The sequence below is a fragment of the Dendropsophus ebraccatus genome, chromosome 3 (assembly GCF_027789765.1).
Source record: "Dendropsophus ebraccatus isolate aDenEbr1 chromosome 3, aDenEbr1.pat, whole genome shotgun sequence".
Classification (NCBI taxonomy): domain Eukaryota; kingdom Metazoa; phylum Chordata; class Amphibia; order Anura; family Hylidae; genus Dendropsophus; species Dendropsophus ebraccatus.
In genome coordinates, this window is record NC_091456.1 from 83734984 (window position 1) to 83746808 (window position 11825).

At 43.7% G+C, this 11825-nt stretch overlaps 1 long non-coding RNA gene across 1 annotated transcript; it reads right to left on the reverse strand.

Annotated features, from left to right (window-relative positions):
* Positions 1–8193: 8193 nt before the first annotated feature.
* Positions 8194–11738, reverse strand: LOC138787161 (uncharacterized). Its single transcript, XR_011362315.1, has 3 exons — positions 11646–11738; positions 10846–10935; positions 8194–8765 (listed from the first exon to the last, which is right to left on the reverse strand). It is a non-coding gene; the product is annotated as an uncharacterized lncRNA (long non-coding RNA).
* Positions 11739–11825: the final 87 nt, after the last annotated feature.

An 11825-nucleotide genomic window follows, 5' to 3' on the forward strand; every position in this document is an offset into this window, starting at 1 on the left:
CCCCCATTTATCCTCACTGGCTGTTTCGGTGTCGGAGGCAATAATAACGTATCCCTCTGACGCCGAAAACACCCTGGGGGTCATCTTTATACGGGGACTAGTATATGGGGTATGTAGTGGTGTAGTGTCAAACTTTATTCAATGTAGTGTAGTGTGGTGTAATGTAGTGTTTTTTTACATGTTTTTTTTACAGTAAGTATAAAAAAAAAAAAACTACGCCAAAAATGGTGTTGCTGATAAATGCCGCACTTATGTGCGGCACTTATAAGCAGACCGTGGCAGTAGGATAGAGAAAAAAAACACCCTACGCCAAAAAGGAGGAGTTGCTGATTAGCAGCGCACTTTCGTGCGATGCTGATCAACACTCAGCGGCGATAGGGTGCGGAAAATAGAAAAAAAAAATTGAAAAAAAAAACAAAAAAAAACAACAAACTTTATTACATACTGAACATCCCTGTAGCTGCTGATAAGTGTATTACACATATCAGCCGCTAGAGGGCAGCAGAGCGAAAAATCCCGAAAACCCGACGCTGGAGCCAAAAATAGCCGAACGTGACGTCACGGAAGCCGAAGACCCGAACGAGACCACGAGGACGCCGCGAACCCGGAAGACGCCGATCAGGACCCCGGGAAAGGTGAGTAATGTACGAATACCTGCTCTGGACCCCTCAGCTAGGTAGCTGAGGGGTCCAGAGCAGGTATTTATAACTTTTGTGGACTTTGATCGCCGTGAACGGCCGGCCGGTAGCGGCCGGCCGTTCACGGCGATCGGGCCGGTGGCACCTGGCCACCATTACTTTTTACAGTAATGGCGGTCGGTGCCGTCCTCGGACAGCACCGACCGCCATTTTTTCCGGGTCATCAGGTTCCGATCGCCGCTATTGGCTGATCTGAACTGATAAGCCAATAGCGGCGATCGTCGGCATGGGGGGGGTTAACAACCCCCCATGCCGACAGGGAGAGATGGCCTGCAGTGTATTTCTGCAGGCCATCTCTCCCGATCGCATGCGGCCGGTCCGCGGCGCCCTCTTAAAGGACCCGCGTACCGGTACGTCATGGGTCCTTAAGTGACAGTGATCCATGACGTACCGGTACGACATGGGTCCTTAAGAGGTTAATCCACTCCCAGTTTTGGTTGCAAAATACTGAGCAAAAATACTGTGTTGAAACATAGCCTTAAAGTTACCTAGCTTTGGGCTAGTAAAACTTTGATTTATTATAATTCCTCTTCACTACTACAAATAGGCATTCCCATTCCTTCTTCCTATAATAAATATCTACAATTAGGCATTGATAAAGTCTGAATTTCCTAGTAAAATAACGTAACCAATCCAAGTTGTATTTTTAGCGACATATTTTTCTATGCTGTCACAACCATCAAAACATACATTCAAAACTTAAGTGACAGTTTGGTCAAAAACCAGAGCACATAATAAACTGTCAGATATCCTTGGAGCAGGATAAAGAAATATTTCCCCTTTGTTGGTGATAATCTGTTTATTCTTCATTTGAAACATTAAAGGCATTAAGGACTACAGGCGGCTAAACTGGTTATGGAACAGTGAAAGACAGATCAAATTCAATTACAGTCGCCTGAAGCACAAGGTATTTTTTATAATAGGTTGGAAAGAAGAAAGAAATTATAATTATTTATTCATGAACTGTTATACTAATAAAAAGTGTCATTGCTGTACTGTAACTTTTCTATTCTTTGTCATCTCTGCCCTATGGTACCAAAAATGATGCAAAAATTCAAATGAAGAAAACATAAAAATACTGTTTAGCTGTTCTTCAAAAAAACAAGAATGCATTGAAGATTATTCGCTCTTAAAAGGAAAGTGTCATCAGACAATGATATATATAGCGATTGTGCTCTGTGTGAATGGTTACTATTTACACCGTGGATCCATAAAATACTCCCATTTGCTATGTTGACATATTGAGCCTACCATTTGAATAAGCCTGCCCCACTATTTGACGTAATCAGTTGCAGTCTTAGCATTGGTCCGCTCCCTGATGGTCGTGCAGTGTTATAGTCACATGGGGCGCTTGAGTAGTGCGGTTCATACTAGTGTGAGTTCCACCTATTCTGATGGTCTCTCACGGATGTTTAACAGTTGTTTACTTGCTTTGCTGATGACGCGTGGCGAGTTTTCCCAGCTGCTCTGTATGTTCATTATTTATTAACACAAATTTGTATTTTCATATCTTTTTTTACTATGTATATTTTCACTTTTGTTAGTATCTTTCCAGAAATACATATGTCTATGTATGTTTGACTGTACTATGATCTATTAATGCACTTTAATGATGTGTTTACACTGATTACATGAATTGAATAAATCGCTTTGATTTTGCACATATGTCCGGAGTGCTGCAGTACTTTCTATTGGATATACGTGTGCTGGAGATCCCTGGCTTACAGCTGGCACCCGATACTCGCTCTTTGACTATTCGAGTGTTGCGTCTTCTTTATATATTATATATATATATTTATTTATAGTGAGAGAAAGAAATAGTGGTCCCTAAACATATGATATTATTTGATTCTGGGAGGACCATTGTATGTTGAGCCCATTACTCTATGCAAAACTTGTAATTCATTTCAAAGTCCCCAAAATGTCATCCGAAAGTAAAATGAAGGAAAATAACCACTAAAATAGTACATATAAACTCAATAGAACTTTATTTAACTTCATTTAAAAAAAGGAAGTTTGGGGGCTTCTTTGGTCTTTTTTCCACCTGTAAATTGGCCATTTTATGGGTGCAAAAATACACAGTGTGAACTTGACCTAGTCCCAGCAGGTCTAGAAGGACTGCCATGCTTGGGCTTGGGGTTCTTCAGAACAGGAGAAAAGGGGATTGCTTTTACTATACAAAACCTTTATTAAGCCATGTTCACATAGCGTATAACACCGGTGTTACTGAAGATCATCCCAGCCAGTACTTCGGTACCGGCCTGATGACCGTTGTTGCAAATTGCAACAATGGCCGTAATTTAAGTTAAACGTACGTTGTGTGAACATGTCCTTAGACAGACACACAGATAGACATGTGCTGCACTCCGTCTTCTGTTACTTTTCCCCCTACCCTGCTTTAGGACCATGGAGATCATTGTCATGTGACCATGATCATGACATCATTCCAGGTCCTTAACCCGCAAAATGATGATGGGATGTTACAGGAATGTCATGAAAAGCAGGACGCTCCAGGAACGTCATGATGTTCAGGGGCTCTATGAAGCGGGCTCAGGAGCTTAGCTCAATTCATTCAAGGACCAGCTGCTATCAGCTGCGCTCCTGTCACTGTGCAATCGGGACCCTGCAGTGTGTTTGTGTGACTGCGGGAGGTAAAATACTTACTTCCCAGCTGTTCGATTCGCAATCTTTTAAAAAAACAAACAAACACAACAATTTTTGTCACAAAAAAAATATTAAAAAGCGATCAAAAATTCCAATCTACACAAATATAATATTAATACAAACTAGAGGTTGTGGTGCAAAAATGTCGCCCCAGCCAGCCCTGTAGGTAGAAAAATAAAAGTGCAATGGCCCTTGGAAGGTGGGAAGGGAGAAAAGCAAAAATTAGAAGTGACCATGTCATTTAGGCCAAAATGGGTGGCAGAGGTAAGGGATTAAAATAATATTGCCACAACCCCTCCCCCCTTTCGTTACTTTATTATGCAGTTTAGTAGGGTAGACAGTGTCACCTAGGCAGGGCTTGATGGCAGTTGGGCCCCCACTCCCCTGCCTGCCTAGTTGATACTGTAAACCGATTAAATGAATCAATTTTAGAGCAAAAAGAAAACACAGACATTTATAGCTCAAAGTTTGCTACTACATAAGTGAAAAAGATAAAAAGGGGGCGGGGTCCCCTTGGCTTTACCTACTGAGATTTGTCAGTAGAAACAATCAATCAAAATGGATACGGCCATTATGGATATTCATATTTGTGCCATATTATACAGCAGATCTGTGCAGCATGGCTGCATAATACAGCAGTGTGGATGGGACCTCGCCCTGTATATCTTTACTCATTTGTCTGGAGGGAGAGAACTACTTTGAACAATTTTTATGCTTATGATTAGAACAGAGAGAAGACTTAAGAACATCCAAGTGACAGGAGTTGCCTACACTGATTACTGTTTCCACAGTACAGCACCTACACATCGCTTTCTGACAGCAGCTATCAAATCGAAAGTGTTCTACATTCACTGATTTACTGACATCAAATAACACAGTACTCTGGCATAACAAACGAATTTGGAAGCCTGTAATCTACCAGAAAATTATTTCCACTATATTTCCATTATTCGACAGGATAGGTGATAAAAGAATATATATACATATATATATATATATATATATATATATATATATATATATATATATATATATATATAGACAATTAGTGAAAGTGAGGTGTGTTTACAGCATGCTGCCTTATGCTAAAATTTCTACATAAAGAGCTGACAGGAAATAAATGCAGCAGTTGCCGCAACCTCGCTGATGAAAATTGTGAAATGAAATGTTCTTCAACTGCTTTGGATGGGAAACTGGCAGGTGTCCTGGGGAAGGGGTTTGGCAGGGTGGGAGAACTGTGATGAACAGCTGAAAAAAAGCATTCTAGAAATTGCAGTACTATGCAACTGCTCAACCGGGATGTACAGAACTAAGACCACTCCCCCTCCAAAAAAAAAGAAAAGAAAATTAATGGTAGAACGCTAAGGGAGTAAGGAACATACTTCTGCAACTTTTTTTTTTCTTTACCAGATATCAGAGTACACTTTTAACCCAATAAGGACCCATGACATACCCATATGCTATGGAAGCCTGTCACTTAGGGACCCATGCCATATTGGTACAGCAATAAGTCCTGTGGCTCCATGGATTGAGCTCAGAAGCACAACTCTCTGCATAGAGGGTGAGGACCAGCGACTATCAGCAGCCAGGTTCTCATTGTAGCAATGCCACTGACTCCGGTCATTAACCTTTTAAACAGTGCACTTAAGTGTCAGTGACAGGAGCTTAGGTCTCAGTCTTTTTTCCTGACTGCCGGAGGTCTCATACTTATTTCCGTGCGGTCAGCTTGGCAATCTTCTTGCCTCGGGCACACTCTATGAGAAGATCGCAGAGAACACTGATCACTGCTATGCAATGGCGTAACATTGACCAGTGTTAGCAATCTAGTGATTGCATGTAATAGTCCCCTAGGAGGACTACTATAAAACTTGTAAAAAAAATAGACATATTATATATCGTAGTGTGCACAACTGTCCAATCTATTAAGATATAACAATACTATTCCTTTTTTTGTCACATTATCACAAAAAAATGAATAAAAAACAAAATCTCCTATCTATACAAATATGATACTAATAAAAACTAGAGATTGTTGTTCAAACAGCTCCATAGGTGGAAACAATTTTTTTTTGCATTTTTCTAACGATATTGCAAAAATAAAAATTGGCCTGTTCTTTTAAGGGAATCGTCAGCTGTAAGTCATGCTCCAAACTGATGAAACTGTTAAATATCAACATAACATCTCTCATATATCCAGCCGTGCTTCCAGGATGTAGAAAAATGATTTGATTCTCTGGTCCAAAGAGTCAGAGGCTTTTCTAAGCTCTCAACCAGGTCCCAACCAGGGTTAGGTATGGAGGTGTTAGGCCCCGTTCACACGTAGCAAAACTAGCAGAATTCCGTTAGCCTCCCTCTCATAATGGGAGTCTATGGGAGGCGCGCACTGCTGTTCTCACAGCGTCTCACCGCTGTGAGAATGTTCATTCTTTAGCTCGGGGAGAGCAGCAGCGCGCGCCTCTCATAGACTCCCATTATGAGAGGGAGGCTAATGGCATTCTGCGGCGAACAATTCCGCTAGTTTTGCTGCGTGTGAACGTAGCCTTAGGCTAAGTTCAGACAGAGCAAAAGGGGCGGATTACGCGAGGAAATATTTCCGCCTGAAATCAACTGACACTGAATTCCGAGCAGAATGTAAGCGGAATCCCTGCGTATTTCAGCACGGAATACTTGAGGAATCCGCGCTGATTCTGCATGCATTCAGCACTGAAATTCAGCGAGTATTCGGTGAGTAATAATAGAGGGAGGTGCCAACAACAATTTTGCAGACTTTGGAGACTAGACTATATGGTACCTGAATTTTCTAGAACAGATCACCTCAGAGCTGGCAGAGGAAAAGGAGCAGAGCTGAGCAGAAATGGCAAAACATCACCGCTTTGCAATTGATGGAGATGCACTAATTTCAGAGGTATGTATGTATGTTTTTTTCCATATTCCACGCTGAAACAAAAAATCACAGCCCCATTGATTTGTATAGGCTTCCGCTAGCGGAAGAATGAACATGTTCATTCTTCTGGCGAAGAGCGGATTAGTCGCGGAACTTTCAGCGAGGAAATTCCACTGTGTGAACTGCAGAGCAGAATTTCCATTCAACACAATGGAAATTAGCTCTGCACCTATTTTAACGGCTGATTCAGCGCAGAAATTCAGCTGCTTTTGCTCTGTGTGAATGAGCCCTTACAGCCTGCTGCATTTCAGCTCAGAAAAACTTCTTTGACTATTCTTAGTAAATAATTAAAGCATTTCTCTACATTCTGGAATCACAAACAGATATAGGAAAGGTACCAGGTATCTCCCTGATCTAACAGCTACCTAGCAGTGTCAATAGGATAGAATTTGAATTTCAGCTGACAGATTCCCTTTCAGGCTAAAATCCACTGTGTCCAACAGTCCCGGCAAATTAATGTCCCAGGTATGTGCCGACAAGCTCCACCACAACCATGGGTGGGAGATTAACTCTATTACTGCCAATTAGAGGTCACCCAGCTTTCCTGCATCTTGTATAGTAGTCAGTATGATGGAGTTCACCCAGCTTTCCAATATCTTATACTCAATATGATGAGGTCACCCAGCTTTCCAGCATCTTGTAGTCAGTATGATGGAGGTCACCCAGCTTTCCAGCATCTTGTAGTCAGTATGATAGGGTCATAGCATCTTATACTCAGTATGATGGAGGTCACACAGCTTTCCAGCATCTTATACTGGAAGTCACTCAAATTTTTCATCCTTCTGATACACAGTGTGAGGGGGGTTTCCCAGCTTTCCAGCATCTGGTACTCAGTATGATGAGATCAAAACATCTCATCTACACAAATTTTTACCTGATAAAAAAATAGAGATCATGGCGTGAAAAAATGACATCTTGTAGACGCTACTAATAGGTAAAAATATAAATTTGCAAAAAAAAAAGGTTTTAATGTAAGAAAATAGTAAAACAATAGAAAAGTTAACCCATAAAGTTTTGGGGTTCCCCCATACATTTTATGGTAGATTGAAAGGCGCCATTACAAGGTACACTTGTCCCTGAAAAAAACAAAACAAAAAAAAAACAAGCCCTTACATGCTACAGTATATAACATGTTTATGTATCTAATTATTTTTACGTTTTATTTGTATAATGAAGAAGGGGGTTATTTGTTCCCCCAATTTTTAAAGGGGTTATTTAGCATTAGAAATACACGGCCACCTTCTTCGAGACAGCACATCACTTGTCTCCAGTTTGGATGGGGTTTTGCAGTTTGATTCCATTGAAGTGAATCAAGATTAATTTCAAAACATTTGTCCATGTTTTTCTAACACAGGATAATCCCTTTATGTCACCCTGGAGACTATTACATGCAATCACTAGATTGCATACATTGGTCAATGCTGTGCCATGGCATAGCATTGATCAGTGTTTTCCTCACTCTTCACATAAAGCCTGCCTGTGGCAGACTGTATCAGAAAATCACTGAGCTGACTGCATAGAGGTAAGCAGTATACTTATGGCAGCAAGGGAAAATGATCGGGACCCAGTAAGTGCCTTGATCGCATTGTTTAGGGGTTAATGACAGGCTTCAGCGCAATTGCTGCTGCCTGTCATTGAGATTGAGGGCACGGCAGCAGATAGCAGCCGGTCCTTACCCGTACATCATAGGTTGTCAAGTGACAAGCGCCCATGCCATACCTATACGTCATAGGTCATCTAGGGACTAATGGCTGTACATGAAAATCCACTCATATCTCACTTTGTATTTCCACTAATTAGAGTAATAAAATACAAATACTGTTACAACATTTATTTTTCTTTATTGTGAAAGTGTTAGTAAAAGCATTTAAAATATACAACACAAGCACAATTGCCATCACTTTGGTTCATTTAATTTTAGATTGCTTTTGCTTGCATTGCAGTTTAGAGCCCATATGCATTTTAATCTTTAGCCCCATCTAGTGTTATAATTAAGACACTGCATATTCTTTTTTATTCTGGGTAAGGCCTTATTCACATGTTCCTTAAATTCACACAGATCCGCAATTACGGACAAATTTAGGGTCCATTGATTGTTGGGCTAGTCACACTATCTGTAGTATTATGGATCTGCAATCTGTTCTGAAAAAAAATAGGACATGTCTTAGGCTATGTTCACACTACGTAAAAGTACGGCCGTTGTTGCCATGTGGTGGGTACTTAGGTAATAATGGTGGAGGTTAGTGTTAGCCATTTTATACCAGCTAACACCCTGACCCATCTAACAGACGGCTTCCAATACTAAGCCCGTAAAGAAACTAAAAACACAATTGAAAAAATGTTTTATTACAAAAAATAACAGTCACACCCCTCGTTGCCCATTTTATTAAAAACAAAAAACAAAATGCTGGTCATCAAGTAGTCCAACGAATCCAACGCAATCCTCTGGATACCGATATCTGAAAAACAAGACAAAGGCAGTGGCAGAACATCCATCATTTTGACGGGTGTTCTGTACTTTGCAGATGCTGCATACAGTCTGGCACACAAGGGGTTAAGTGAGGAGGCATTGCATCTGCACTTAACCCTTTGGGTGCCATACTGAACAATGTGGCTTCCAGGGGATTAAGTGATGATGCGTTGCATCCACTTTAACCTCACCCGCAGGCAAGCAGACCCTTAAAGCGAGCAGGCTGCAGGCCCGGCAGCGGTCCTTCCCCCATCCGCCCCCCCGTCCTCGGCATGGTGATGACTACTGAGGCCCCCTGGACCACGTCAGTGATGTTTGCAGCCCCACCCTAACCCCAGATCTCTGACGCGATGTCTGAAGTATCTTCTCTGCACCCTGATGTTCCGGTTCTCGACCACCACTTACAGAGAGGAGGAGAGTCATGGGAGTTAGGTGAGTATTGTGTTGTTTTTTTGTTATTTTTGGGGGGTCATATGCAGCTTTCCCAGTATCCTGTTTTCAGTATCATGTGGTCCAGAATACTGCAGTCAGTATGATGGAGATGCTTGTATGTATCAGGAAATCCTGAAGGAATTTCCTGATAGTTTCCTGGAGGCCAAAACAGATTAGGTCCCCTTCACACATCCAGAAAATACACCCGGATTTCTTATCAGGAAATCTGGACAGATACGGACCAATAGGGGTACATTAGTTAAGGATTTTTCCTAAAGGGTGTCCGTTCTGGAAAAGAGGTCAGGATTTTTTTGATCCTGTCCTATTTTAGTCCGGAATTCCGTCACGGACACCCCATAGAACTCCAAGGGGGCACTAGAATTCCAGACACTTTCCCGATGCATATCAGGAAAGTATCTGGAATTCTGAAATGGTTGAGAGCGCCTCCAACCACGGACCTCAGTGGTGCTGCCCGCCACTGCATAATCCCTGTTGGACCTCAGCAGCAATGGTGACACCGGACGCACCTTTCCAGGGATCTCAGCGGCGCTGACCAGCCCACAACCCCACAGACCTCAGCAGCACCGACCGACCCGCCACCCATCACCCCCTGGATCTTAGTGGCGCTGCCTAATTTGCTTCCCAACTTCCAAACTCCCCCCCCGACCTTGGCAGAACTGAGGCCAGCAACCCCCCCGGGACCTCAGCAACACTGTTTGGGCCCACCACCGCAACTGACTGCCGCTCCCCCAGGACTATCACACATCCCATAATGGTTGTAGTTCTGCAACAGATTAGAAGATGACAGTACATGAGGGGAAGGCGGTGGCACGGTACACGAAGGGCCATGTAGGGTACATGTGATATATGTGCAATGTGTGTTGCCATACTGCCATATTGAAAACACTTTTTTTTGTGATGAGGAAAAAAAAAGGTGTTGTCAACATGGTCTAGTATGCCAACACACATTGCACATATATCACATGTACCCTACATGGCCCTTCGTGTACCATGCCACCGCCTTCCCCTTATGTACTGTTATCTTCTAATCTGTTGCAGAACTACAACAGAACTACCCTTGCTTACCTGGGTGGTGGGTGGTGCCATGACGATACCCTTGCTTACCTGGGTGATACCATTACGGTATCCTTGCTTACCTGGGTGGTGCCATGACAGTACCCTTGCTTACCTGGGTGGTGCCATGACGGTACCCTTGCTTACCTGGGTGGTGCCATGACGGTACCCTTGCTTACCTGGGTGGTACCATAACGGTACCCTTGCTTACCTGGGTGGTGCCATGACGGTACCCTTGCTTACCTGGGTGGTGCCATGACAGTACCCTTGCTTACCTGGGTGGTACCATGACGGTACCCTTGCTTACCTGGGTGGTACCATTACGGTATCCTTGCTTACCTGGGTGATACCATTACGGTATCCTTGCTTACCTGGGTGGTGCCATGACGGTACCCTTGCTTACCTGGGTGGTGCCATGACGGTACCCTTGCTTACCTGGGTGGTGCCATGATGGTACCCTTGCTTACCTGGGTGGTGCCATGATGGTACCCTTGCTTACCTGGGTGGTGCCATGACAGTACCCTTGCTTACCTGGGTGGTGCCATGACGGTACCCTTGCTTACCTGGGTGGTGCCATGTTGATGAGGAAACAGTGCCGAGCTGCAAAATTCTCCTCGCTCTTAAACCGTCACCAAGCAAAACTGTTGACACTGCTGGGAAAACCGTTTACATGTCAGTAACAAGTCCATGTTGTACAAGGTGCCACCGACTAACATCTAGCCTCAACATTCCCCTAGCATCAACCCTTCCCTTCTCTTCCAGTGCAGAGACCCCCAATAGTTACTAGAAGGTTTGCACAGCCCATGATGTCAGACCACACTCACAGCCCCATGATCATGCAGAACATCACATAACAATGCCCCCACACACCCCTGATCCTGCAGAACATCACATAAGAGTGCACCCACACACCTGTCACCCTGCAGAACATTGCAAAACAGTGCACCCCCCCCCCACACACACACACACACCCACACCCTGCAGAACATCAAACAACAGGGCACCCACACACACCCCCACCCCGCAGAACATCACATAATAGGGCACCCACAGACCCTGCAGAACATCAAATACCAGTGCACCCAAACACCCCTCACCCTGCAGAGCATCGCATAACCGTGCACCCACACACCTGTCACCCTGCAGAACATTGCATAACAGTGCACCCCCCCCCCCCCCACACACACACACACACACACACACACACACACCCACACCCTGCAGAACATCAAACAACAGGGCACCCACGCACACCCCCACCCTGCAGAACATCACATAACAGGGCACCCACACACACCCCCACCCTGCAGAACGTTGCCCTCAATGTGGCTTACTGTTAATTGAATACACTGCACTCACTAACCTGCTGCTTCATGAAAAAAGCCTGGAAACCAGCTGCCTCATAGAAATCCTAGCAGAAGATAGCTGCTCCCACACATGAGACTGGTCACATGGACATGACGTCATCAAAGGTCCTTTACACTTCCCAACCAGCTGTCTCATAGAAATCCTCGCAGACAGAAGATAGCTCCTCCCACACATG